This window comes from Planococcus citri, chromosome 3 (assembly GCF_950023065.1).
Source record: "Planococcus citri chromosome 3, ihPlaCitr1.1, whole genome shotgun sequence".
Lineage (NCBI taxonomy): Eukaryota > Metazoa > Arthropoda > Insecta > Hemiptera > Pseudococcidae > Planococcus > Planococcus citri.
The window spans coordinates 60404987-60417492 of NC_088679.1; the positions used below are offsets into that span (position 1 = coordinate 60404987).

General features: G+C 34.5%; 1 protein-coding gene across 8 annotated transcripts in view; it reads right to left on the reverse strand.

Moving 5' to 3' along the window:
• The window catches only part of mtd (mustard), a 443203-nt gene that overhangs the window by 334325 nt on the left and 96372 nt on the right, over window positions 1–12506 (reverse strand). The gene's annotated exons all lie outside the window — the stretch shown is intronic.

The window sequence follows — 12506 nt, forward strand, 5'->3', positions numbered from 1 at the left end:
ATTTAGATTTTTTTATATTTTGTAAAATTAGGGGACTCGCCGGTGCCACTTATTTTTCACTGAGGGGATTGAAAATTTCATGGCCTGTTTTTTTCACTCGAATTAACAACTTTAGGCGGTGAGAATGATGAAAAAAGAGTAAACATTTTCCACCATACATAAAATAAGGCACACCCTACTAATCACTGATTGCTGACACCGTTCCCCAATCCAGTGATGATTTTTTTTTTCATCGTTATTCCCTCCTCACTCCCTTTTCAAATATGTCGACGTGATATACCCATGTTCTACTACATATGTATACCTAGATTAAAAAGAGAGCAAAACTCATACACACAAATGCCAACCATAAATCTACACACGCTGGTTGGAAATCGCTTTTAATCCGATCTTAGTTTTTTCGCTCCGTCTCTTTGTGGGTCTCTTTTTACAACACTTGTATAAGCAGAAAGAGAGAGAGAGAGAGAGTCGACGGTTGTACGTATTTTACCACTTCAACGAAAATCCACGACCCCGACATCATACTGAATCATTTCCAACACGTATTAAGTTGTCTAAAATCAACCACACGCATTTCATAAACGTTTTGCGCTGAAATATACTGCGTGTCACATATCTCAAAGTAAAACCAGGTAACTGCCACCAATAAAACACAAACGTTGATAAAGCTGTCTAACTAAACGCCTGAAACACGCATTTTCCTGTCATGAACCATGTAAACAACACACACACAAGTGTTGGCGTTTCTCTCTTGCTCTCTGGGTTGCTTTTCATTGAAAACAACTATACTCGAGAGAAATTTCACATCGCCGAGCGTTTTCCTGCGCTGTTGTGCACTCTTTGTGTGTACTTACATTTGAAATGGCGCTGTACGGCCGCATATTCGCTTCGACGAACAGTACCTTTGAGCTTTTTAATGCGCTAAAACCACCTCGACGATACGTTAGCCGCCAATCGTGTCGAGATTTTGCAGCTAACCGAGAGTATGAGTCCACATGGTATACGTAGGTATGTACTTCATTTAAAGCTGACTCTCATGTTGTACATATTGTCATTGAAGAAAATACTAAAATTAACCTTGACAAACGTTCAAATACACAAGACGAATTCGATTATGTGCGACCATCGCGAATGAAACAGTTGCAGTAAAAGTACGAGTAGAACGAATATACATAGGCTACACGTACACAGACACACAATCAAAACTTGTGTTTGCTTAAAACCATCGAACTATAGCATATTGTCGTCGCACGAGACATTAATAAATTTCAATCTCATGCATTACCGGCCATTATAGAAAATTATCAAGCATTGAGAAAAAAGCGCACACACAGATCGGCGAAATGACCCAAATGGTATAACAGCAATTGACCTGCGATAACCTATTGTCATTCATATAGAAATGTTCAAACTTTGTCAACACATAACCTATTAAATGCAGGCGGGCTATCGCCGCTGCTGTTATTTTGCTCTTTCAGCAGCTACTCGTAATATACCATATAGGTCGTTAAATGATTAATTTATGCGACAACTGTTGCAAAAGCGAAATAAATCTTTACATTTGTAAGGAACACATCGCGCCGAACCACGCTGTAAATTCGTAAATGGTGCGCCATATTAACTAAACTAATATCCTTTTACTTCTGGGTTTGGCTTCATTAAATTATTGTTCAATCCAAATTCCAAACTACCTACATCCAGAATGATTCAAAATATACACGAATCGAGTTGAAAATGAATAACTGAGATTACAGGCAAACTTTTGAGCACCCGAAAAAATAATCAAAAGAACATGCGCAAATATTTCAGGCATTTGATGAAGTGCATTTTTCGATTTTTGATGAGTTTTTGAAAATCTTTGGGCCAAAATGCGGGAAAAAATCTAAATTTCACCAAAATTGGAAACGGTTATGAACGGAGCTACCTGCAAATTTTTACGATTTGAAATTTTCATGAAATTTTTCTGAATGAAGCTGGACAGCTGAAATTTAGTTTACGCCCTATTATAAACATTGCTAAGTAGATTAAAGACGGTTTTAGCCACCTGTCTGAATCAAACATAATGATAATTATGTAAATTGGGCCAATTCGTGAAAAAAGTCGACGTCATTTCAGGAAAAATTTTGGCTCCAGAGGTGCTTCTGGATCCTCAAAGAGGAAGGGGGAAGTGGCTCAATTCAATTCACCAAAAGTCACGAAGTACATACAAAATCGATCACAGACGGTCACTGCTAGGTGAATCTGTCGCCAAAAAGTCACCAGATAGTCAAGTAGGAATTTTCTATATTTTGGTGACTTCTTGGTGGCAGATTCACCAGAAGTCACGAAGTACAAAATCGATCACAAATGGTCACAGCTTGATGAATCTGTCATCAAGAAGTCACCAGATGGTCAAATATAAATTTTCTATGTTTTGGTGGCTTCTTGGTGACGAATTCACCAAAAGTCAGCAGATGATCAAACATGAATTTGCTATGTTTTGGTGACCTCTTGGTGACTAATTCACTGAAAGTCACCAAGATTCTCCAAAAATCACCAAGATAGTCAAATATGAATTTTCTATGTTTTGGTGACTTCTTGGTGACTGATTCACCAAAAGTCACCAAGTAGTCAAATATGAATTTTCTATGTTTTGGTGACTTCTTGGTGACTGATTCACCAAAAGTCATCAAGATTTTCCAAAAGTCACCAGATAGTCAAATATGAATTTCTATGTTTGAGTGACTTCTTGGTGACTGATTGACCAATAGCAGTCAAGATTCACCAAAAGTCACCAGGATTCACCAAAAGTTACCAAGACTCACCAAAAGTCACCAAGATTCATCAAAAGTCACCAGATAGTCAAATAAGAATTTTCTATGTTTTGGTAACTTCTTGGTGACTGATTCACCAAAAGTCATCAAGATTCCCCAAAAGTCACCAGATAGTCAAATATGAATTTTCTATGTTTTGGTGACTTCTTGGTGACTGATTGACCAATGGTAGTCAAGATTTGCCAAAAATCACCCAGATTAGCCATAAGTCGCCAGATGGCCAAATATGAATTTTGGTTCTATGTTTTGGTGAACTTAACAGATTGCGGCGAATATACCTACTACTACTACTACTACTATACTACACTGAGAAAAATTTGAATAGTATAAATAATCATAATATATAGTAAACGTGCTCCAGTTTGGGCATTATAGTCAAAATTACTATAACTATAGTAAATGAAATACTATACGTATGGTAATATTTACTATATTATAGTATTTTTTATTATAATTATAGTATTTCATTTACTATAGTTATAGTAATTTTGACTATAATTCCAATACTGGAGCACATTTACTATAAATTTATTGTAATTTATACTATACATTTTTCTCAGTGTATGTTTTGGTGACTTCTTAATGACAGATTTACAAAAAGTCACCAAGACTCGCCAAAAATCCACCAGATAGTCAAACATGAATTTCATGTTTCGGTAACTTCTTGGTGACTGATTCACCAAAAGTTACAAAGATTCCCCAAAAGTCACCAGATCGTTAAATATGAATTTTCTATGTTTCAGTTGGCAACTTTTGACAAAAAACAGATCTTCTTTGGCAATTGTTAGCAAAACAGAGATTGTTTTGTAATTTTAGGTGAAAACAAAACGAGTCTTTTTGAGGAATTCTTGGCTGAAAAAATGAGACTATTGAGAAATTTTTAAGAAAAAGTGGAACTTTTTTTTTTTCGAAATAGCCACAATATTTTCCAGGCCAAGATTTCAATTTCAGTAGGTAAGATAGGTAACTGGTCTTGAATTTCCAAAATTTTCCAAAAACTTAAGAATGAAATTTGATATCCAAAATTCCAGTTACAAAATTTTTAGCATTTATGCTCTTTTGATGTTTGAAATAAAGAGATCAAGAATTCTTGATTTGAGGTTTCTTGGCGGAAAAACGAATTTTGAAACGGTTTTATGGCAATGGATTAGCAGCCACCACTCTATAAAATTCTGAAAAAATTATCAGTCGTAGGAAACGTAATGAAGAATGTGAAAATATTTTTTGATTTTTTTATAGTATGAATCCCCTTCTACCAGGATTTGAATTTTTCAAAGTCAATTTCAAGAATGTTTGGAAAAATTCAGGGCCATGCCCTCTTGTACCTCTACTTTTATGCCAAATTTCAAGTCAAGCGGATACAAAAAATCTGAGAATACAAGCACATCGCATACCTCTATGTATACCTCCTATAGACACACAGTAATGGAAACCCCTAATGGTATGCGGAGGTACCTACCAGAGTCCTGCATGGTATAGTTAATAGTTATAACTAGTTGGTTGGCAACGCTAACTCTGGTTAACTATAGAGGTGACTCATCGCAGGCAATAGTCAACCTGTCTAACGCAGCGTTGTTATAGTTGACGCGCAGATAACTAACTTAATCGTCGGATGGTTATTCAGATAACTATTCAACTAGTTGGAATAACTATTCAACTAGTTGGAATAACTATTCCAACTAGTTGAATTATCTCCACCTATAGCATATTTATCCAAAATCTTATCGGAAATAGGTATGCTCGTCACCCCTTGCCTATGTACTCTGAACACAACGAGAAATAGTTGGATCAACTAGCTAGTTAACCATACCGTGCAAAGTAACCGGAGTTGGGAGTAGTTGGTAACTATTTGATACGCGAGCTGTCAATAGTTATCTAGTTGACAACTCATAGTTTAGATTATTCTAATACTCCCACAGATAACTAGTTGAATCAACTATACCATGCAGGACTCTGGTACCTACTACCAACATGAGTGTGTAATTGACAAATCACAAGAATGCAAAGATGCTGTTGTAGAGATGCAGAATAATAATGGTCAAGCTAGAAAGACTGCTGACCAAGACCATGGGTGAAATTTTCCTTTGTAAAATCAATATAAAAGTACACAGTTGGACGAGAAACTCCAATGGAATGTGAACGATTCAGATAAGGAAGCAAGAAAAGACCTGATATACTTTTCCGGCAAGTATATTTTAAATATTCCTACTTACTCGTATATGCACCAAATTCACTAATAATACATACGTGAACATAGCATATGTACCATATACACATAATAATATTAATAATATAAACGTAAGAAAAGATGGACAGTAAAGAAAGGTACAATGAGGCACCAAAGTAACACAGACATGAGCGCAGTAAATCTCAAACTTATGTTAATGAAGTAGTTGAAAAACTTGGGTGGTAGGAAAAGCACTGCGAGGTAGCAGAGTCATAAATATTAAAGGCATGAGCTGCGACCATCACATACTACACATAGGCGCGTACCAGTACATTAAAAAAGAAGGTGATGACAACATGGGAATAGCGTCCAAACAGCACTGCGGCACCGCACTGGGGTCACACAAACATTCGAGAATTAGTGACCGATTATCCAATTCCCGCGTAACAACCACTAAGATTCATTCCATACATATAGAAAAAAAAACGAGAAGGAAAAAAAACCATCAATGATTTGATTAAACTACCTTAGGTTTTGGTCAATTTAGCTCATAGCTCGGAGAAAGATAACACAACGCAGAGAGACAGAGAGACAGAGATGTATTCAAACCAATGGATGGCAGTTCTCTCAAGTCCCAGGTGCAGACGATTGTGTCTCCAATTCCTCTGTGTCCATGACGGTCAGCCGGTTTCTCATCAGACAATATGGAGACAAAAATTAACTACAACCTTTGGGTGAAATTTTTGCAACAGGTAGATATTTAATCTAAGTTCATACGTGATGTTATTTGGGCTCACTTCTTTAGGAACCTTTCACTTATTTCGTCTCTACAGTAGCCAGGTACAGGAAAAATGTGATACTTGAGTAGGTACAACATGCTTTTTTTTTTAAAAAAAACAACAAATTTTCAGCTCAGAATTTTTCCAAATACATGCTCAAAAGAGTTCCTGAGTTTTTCTCAAAATTTTAACCCATTTTGACAAATCACACAGCACTTTCTCGAAAATCCTTAAAATCATCGCCTAATTTTGAGCTCGATATTCTTAAGAAGTGTTCAAAAAAAAAAATTTCGATGATATATTCGCATTTCCCACAAAATTCTAGTCCATTGAGATAGGTCATATGACACTTTCAAAAATTTTGAATATCGTTACTCAATTTTGAACTCAAGATTTTTCAGAATTGCTCAAAAAACATTTTTATTGAGATAGATATTTGAAGAAGGTTGCATCGAATAACTCTACTACATAATGTGCTCTTCTCACTGTTCTGAAAAATTATCAGCGCCAGGAATTTAGATTTTCCACAATGGAGAATATCGAGACAAAATTCAGGGAAATGATGAAACTAAAACAATATGACTGAAATAAAATTTCGCTTGCCTTCGCATGAATTTGTCATTGTAATGAACCAATATCGAGCTACATATTTTCATTGTTCACACAAAAAAAAATGAATTCAATCTTTAATTACTGGAATGCGGATGAGCTCGTAGATAAAATTTGCCATCAAACGATTAATTCCAAGTAAACGATCACGTTTACCTATGTCACTGCTGCTGTTTATCAGCAAAATACTTAATGGTTTCTATGGAAATCATTTGTAAAACTGGTAATTTCACCTCAAATTGAATGTAATTTGCTGACGCATGAGCGTGCAAATACTCACTTATGGCAGACGTTTTAGAAATTTGTCACATAGGCACTATACTACTCATAATTTATGGTATGCCATTGTTAACAACGTTTTTGCGGTTTGTAGAAGAGATAATTCTTATAGTCGTAAATGTATCTTGTGCAAGATGAAGAGTGAGCAAGAGTAGGGGGATGAAGTGATTTCGCGAAGTTGAAATCACCTTTATTTTTTACATTACCCAATTAAACAAACCAGTGAATTCAAAGTGAAAATTCATACAGGTACCTATATAAAAATGGATTAAAATTTCAATCAAAACAGTTTTTGAGCATTTTAAAAGAATTTCAAGCCGAAAATTATGGTACATTTTTGAGTACCTAGTCATGAAAAAGTGTGATGCAACTAAATAACCAAAATCTCTACGTTAAAATTCCAGAGCATTATCAAAGATTTCAACCAAATTTTTTTCTCAGCATTATTAAAGAGTTTCACGCTTAAAATAGTGGTAATTTTTCAAATATGTAATAAGTATGTAAAAATAATAATCTGCTGATCAAATTTGGAGAAAATTTGGAGAAGGATCAAAATACAATTTCAATAAAATACTCATATGTATTTTTTAGCATTTTTCAGAATTCGGAACCCAAAATTGAGGTAAGTATGATTTTTGGGATTTTTGAAAACATGTAATGCAATCAAACTAATCAAAATTGGGTAAAAATATTCAGATAAAAATCCAGAATTTACATCAAAACTTTTTTGAAATAATTCTGTTTTTTGTTAAACAATTAATTTGATAAATTTAATCCTAATTTTTTTTATATTTCTACTAAATAGTGTGATTGGTCTCACGGATAGTTTTAATTAATAACTGAAAAACCGGATTAATTCAAACTTTACCTTATTTCACGAATTTATACATGTAAGTATGTACAGGAAAAATTGTTACCCATGAAAATAAATAAAAATGTGATTTTTCAATTTTTAGGCAACATGAAGTTACTGAAAAACATGAAAATTACTGAGATAATCGAAAACTTCAAGCTTGTGGATTTCTCAGTTTACCAGTTTGATTATAATCATATTATCTCATGGATATGGCCAAGAGATATTTGCTGAAGACGGAACCTCTAGTTTAAAAAAGATGTTCATCGAAAAACTGACTAACAAGATCCTGAACTGGCTGGTAACAAATTGAAGAAACCCCTGTTTTAGGCACCTGGAGAATTTTTGTACATCTTTATTTATTTAATTATAAATTTTTTTTATTAATTACCTAATTTAATAAATTTAATTCCTATTTTTTTTTATATTTCTAATAATATAATTTTTTGTTTTAATTTTTCTTTTTGATTTACCTATTATTAGATAATTTTTTCATTTTTAATATAAATAATAATAGGTATAATTATTTTAAATTTTACACGTTTACTGAAGACACGATTTATATCTCGTCCTGGACCTGGGAGGCCCTCCATAATTTGGTTACGGGGTTAGGGCTCCCAGCGTCTATTATGGCAGCCATACCGCATCTACCACCCGTCAAAGAATAAAATTCTCTCCCATAAAACTCAAACAAGCTTGAGTAATGTTCGTTGTGACTTTGTACACATTTCAAGAATTTGAAAAATTTTCGATCATAAAAACAACAGAAAAATATCCGATTTTTTAAATTTTTTGGACAACATGGAATTAAAAAATACGCAAAATTGCCCAAAAAAAAATAAAAAATAAGCTCCGAATAATAAAATAACTAATCAATCTTTTTGTTTTCTGTTTTTTGTAATGTTCAATAATTCGGACAATGAATACAGTGAATTTGTCCTGGCACTGCATGCACTGCAAATTAACATGAGCAATGAAGAAAGAAGTGAAATTTATGACGATGTAAATATTCGATTATTTGTTCATTTTATCAATGTTTTTTTAGTAGTATGGGTGCCTAATACTTGTTCTATTTACAGAACAATATACGCTTCCTATCTCTACCAATTCGATTGTACAGATCAGATTTTTGGCTAGAAAAGTAGCAGAATAGGCTTGAATTAGAACAGAATTACCTAACAATAGAGTAAATTTTCTGTACAAAATTCATCGCCCTTTCCCATTCTGTAGGGTTTTAAGAGACTGAACGCCCTCACAATGAGCCAATCACTTTATATCGACACTCCTTTATGACCATTCAGCATCTAGAACAATTTGTCCAGCGATTTGATAAAACGGACGTACAAATTGATTCCGCAGTATATTCCACATATTCCATCGTTATTCCCACGTAAACACAAAAGGAATCCGTTTCGTAATAACAATCACGACCAATATAGGTATACGAACGATAACGTTAACGTTACCTAATAAAATCACAGGTATGTATCGGTATATAGAATGGTGGTGGCGCCCCAGCTACTGAAACCGACATAGCCATGAAAATCGACCACGTGGCTTCGTTCAAATTAACCTATTATCTTCAAGTGGGAAGACATACTATGGTACGAATATCGCCGTAACGTTAAACGTGATTTATAAATAGTTAGTATAATTGTTTTTGACTCCTACAGCCAATAACGGTTTCGTCCTTCTCTAGACATTATAATATTATACGCGTGTGCCAGAGACAGCGAGATTTACTCGTTCGATATGAGGTACACCATACACCGTACATACGATACAAGAGATATTACACGCATGCAAAAATATTCCATTCACGAGTTCCTATACCTCTAATCGCGTAGATTTTCGGTAAACCAGTTCTCTCGTGACCAATTACACGCACGTATAATTTATTCATTATCGAAATGAAAGTTTATTTTGGTGATCGAGTAATCGTGCTCGGTGCTCGCGCGTATAGGTAATAATTATAGTACAAAGAGAGAGAGAGAGAAAGATACTATCCGAATCGAATAAATATGTATTTCTCGTCCATAAACGGATACATAAGTACATAAATATACTCCTCACCATACCTATCTGTTTTTTCAATAAATAAGTGAAATGAAACGATACCATATACACGATAAACATTCGGAAGTTCAAGTTGGTCATTGTGTTGTTGTGGTAAAAATATACAAAAGAATACGACAAGTTACGTTCGCACGATTTCCATTCGCCGTGTACAATTTCTCAATTCTGTACGTTGACAATCTCGAGGGAAATTTTAACCGTCATGTCACCCAAGAGGACTGAATATGTGATAAATTTACCTAACAAATTCTTCTATTCAACTTTTTTTCAATGTAGCGTAATTTATTCTTCGTGTTTCTTTTCTCTTCCTCTCTACACTCTCCTCGACTTACTCCCTTTGCGTCGGTTTCTTACTCGTCATCCTTCTTTTTTTTATGTCAGTTCAACCGAAGCACCTAGGTACTCGATTTAAGGATGAGAAGGTTTGAAGAAAATATAAATTCTAGTAAAAACCAAAATAATACATATTTACATATTTTAATGATGGCAATTTGAAACAAATATTTTTGGAACATTTAAAATTACGAATTTAGATGGAAATATGCACTTACAATAAACAGGCATATCATACTGGAAAAATCCAAATTCCATATTCATTTTTCAAAAAAAAGGGAGGGGACTCGGTTCGCAAAAAATGGCCCGAAATTGACTCAACCTGCCTGATTCCTGCTTCACTCTCAGGATATTGATCTTATCTTAGAAGATTCATTTCACATCTCATCGCTTTAAATTTTCGTCTCGTAGAAAATTAATACAATTCGATTTCCAAACGACGTCGAATTTCTCATAAGATCAACTTTACAACACCTCATACGCCTCCAGAGAGGCAAAACAACCGTATTGCCGATAAAATGAATTTTGAAGACTTTCACGCCGCGTCGTTGCGGTTAAAAATACATAATATAACTAAAAATAACTTCAATTCGACGCTTTATTCAAAAAAACGCTGACTCGTTTGGTTTCTTTCTAAAAAAAAAAATCGCTTACCATGATTTACCACACATTTCTTTTTTCTTTCAACTATGTACTACAATCGAATCGTTTATTTCCCTATTTTTTCTATGGCTTTTCAAAACTTTTCACAAATATTATGTACCGAAATAAATCTTTTCTTCGTATTATAAAACGGGTAAAGTGAGAAAATATTTCTCATTCGAACCAAGAATATGATTTCCAATATACAAGAATTCATTTTGAACTTGTTTACCAAATTCGAGGTGTCTCATTTGATTCACAATCCTTGGAAAATCGAGATTACTTTTGGGAATGGTTTCCGACAATGATGAGAGGTATCCCAATTGGCAGAAAAATTTTTGAATCGGAAGAAGCCAAGTCGAAAGACCGTGCAAAAATACATTATTAGACAATATTTTAGGAGCTCGAGTGTATTTTTCGATTTTTTTTTTTTTTTTTAATTTTCAAACACCAAATTTGGGCCAAAAATGCAAAAAAAAAAAAAAAAAAATTACACGAAATTGACCTAGAAAGCTTAAAAAATTTGAAATTCATCCTAATTTCGAGCCCCCCCTTCATTCAGAAACGGTTTCGAACCGTTTTTGAGTAGTTCTGGAGCCTCAAGCAGATTTTGAAAGTCGTTTCCTCCAAAATTTCAGCCAATGTCCTAAAGCTGAAATTCACTTTTCATTTCTAAATTTCAACATGCTGAAATAAAATTTGAGGTGGTTTCAAGCTGTTTTGGAGACTCCAGCAACGTTTTTGAAAAAAAAAATGCAGGTATACAAAATAAAAACGGAGACACTAGAACGGCTTGAAACCACCTGCTTGAATCGACTCGGTATGCTGAAATTATGGCATGAGGTAAATTTTAGCTTCCTAACTTCATTGGAAATGTTTTGTGAACATTTAAACTTTCAAAATTTTTCTGGAGGCTTCAGAATTACTCAAAACAGTTCGAGACTATTTCCAATTGATTTGGGTAGTCGAAAATACGATACATCCCAAATTTGAGCTTTCTAGGTCAATTTGGTAAAATTTTAATTTTATTCCATTTTGGTTCAAAAATTTGATTCTCAAAAATTTTCCAAAAATTGGCACTTCAGCACTTGAAATTTTGGCTGGTGATGTATTTTTGCATGCTTTTTGTATTCAGCTTTGTCTGGTTCAAAAATTTTCCTACTATTTGGGAAACCTCTCGATTTCACTTATTACCTACCTCATCAATCATTATCACACAAAGTTCATGTTTGGCCCAGATGTTTCATCATCACTTCATCAGACATCCCAAATGACCAAAAACGAACATTTTTAGGCCAGTTCAAAAAAATCACATTTTCAAACACGATAAAATTTTCCACCAAAAAACACCAAAGTTTGCTGCCAAATCTCGAGTAAATCAGAATTAAACCCAAATTAAACATCCGACTAAAAGGAATTTTTCACAATTACCACCGTCCTCCTAATGAAACCAACATAACGCCAAAATCCAATAAACAGTCTGAAAAATTTTCAATCGAGTCGAAAATCACGTTAAATCAAATCCCCCTCCCCTAGAAGCCCTAAAAACCCCTATTAAGCGGCTTTCGGAAACCAAGCAGCAAGCATCGAGGAAAACGACAGACGTATATAATCCGACGAATCAGCAACTAATTTCTATCTATAAATGGTTTCAAAGGGGGGGGGGAGGTGGAGAGGAATTCGACGGGATACCACTACGCCGAAATCTAAAACCCATTAGCCAATCAAAAGGAAACTCTTGGAAACAGATGAAAAATTTCTGTCAAGAATCGCCGAGTGCTCTCGACTGTCGTACCAGAGCGTCCTTCTCCGTCCCTTCTAATTTAGACACCAAGATATACTTCAACTCAATGAGCAGAACACCGCACCGAGCTTCTTTCATATCCCAAATGGCAATTAATTTCATTCAAACTTCTCGCACCACGTTTATAAAACTTGGCCACAACGTTGTCGTT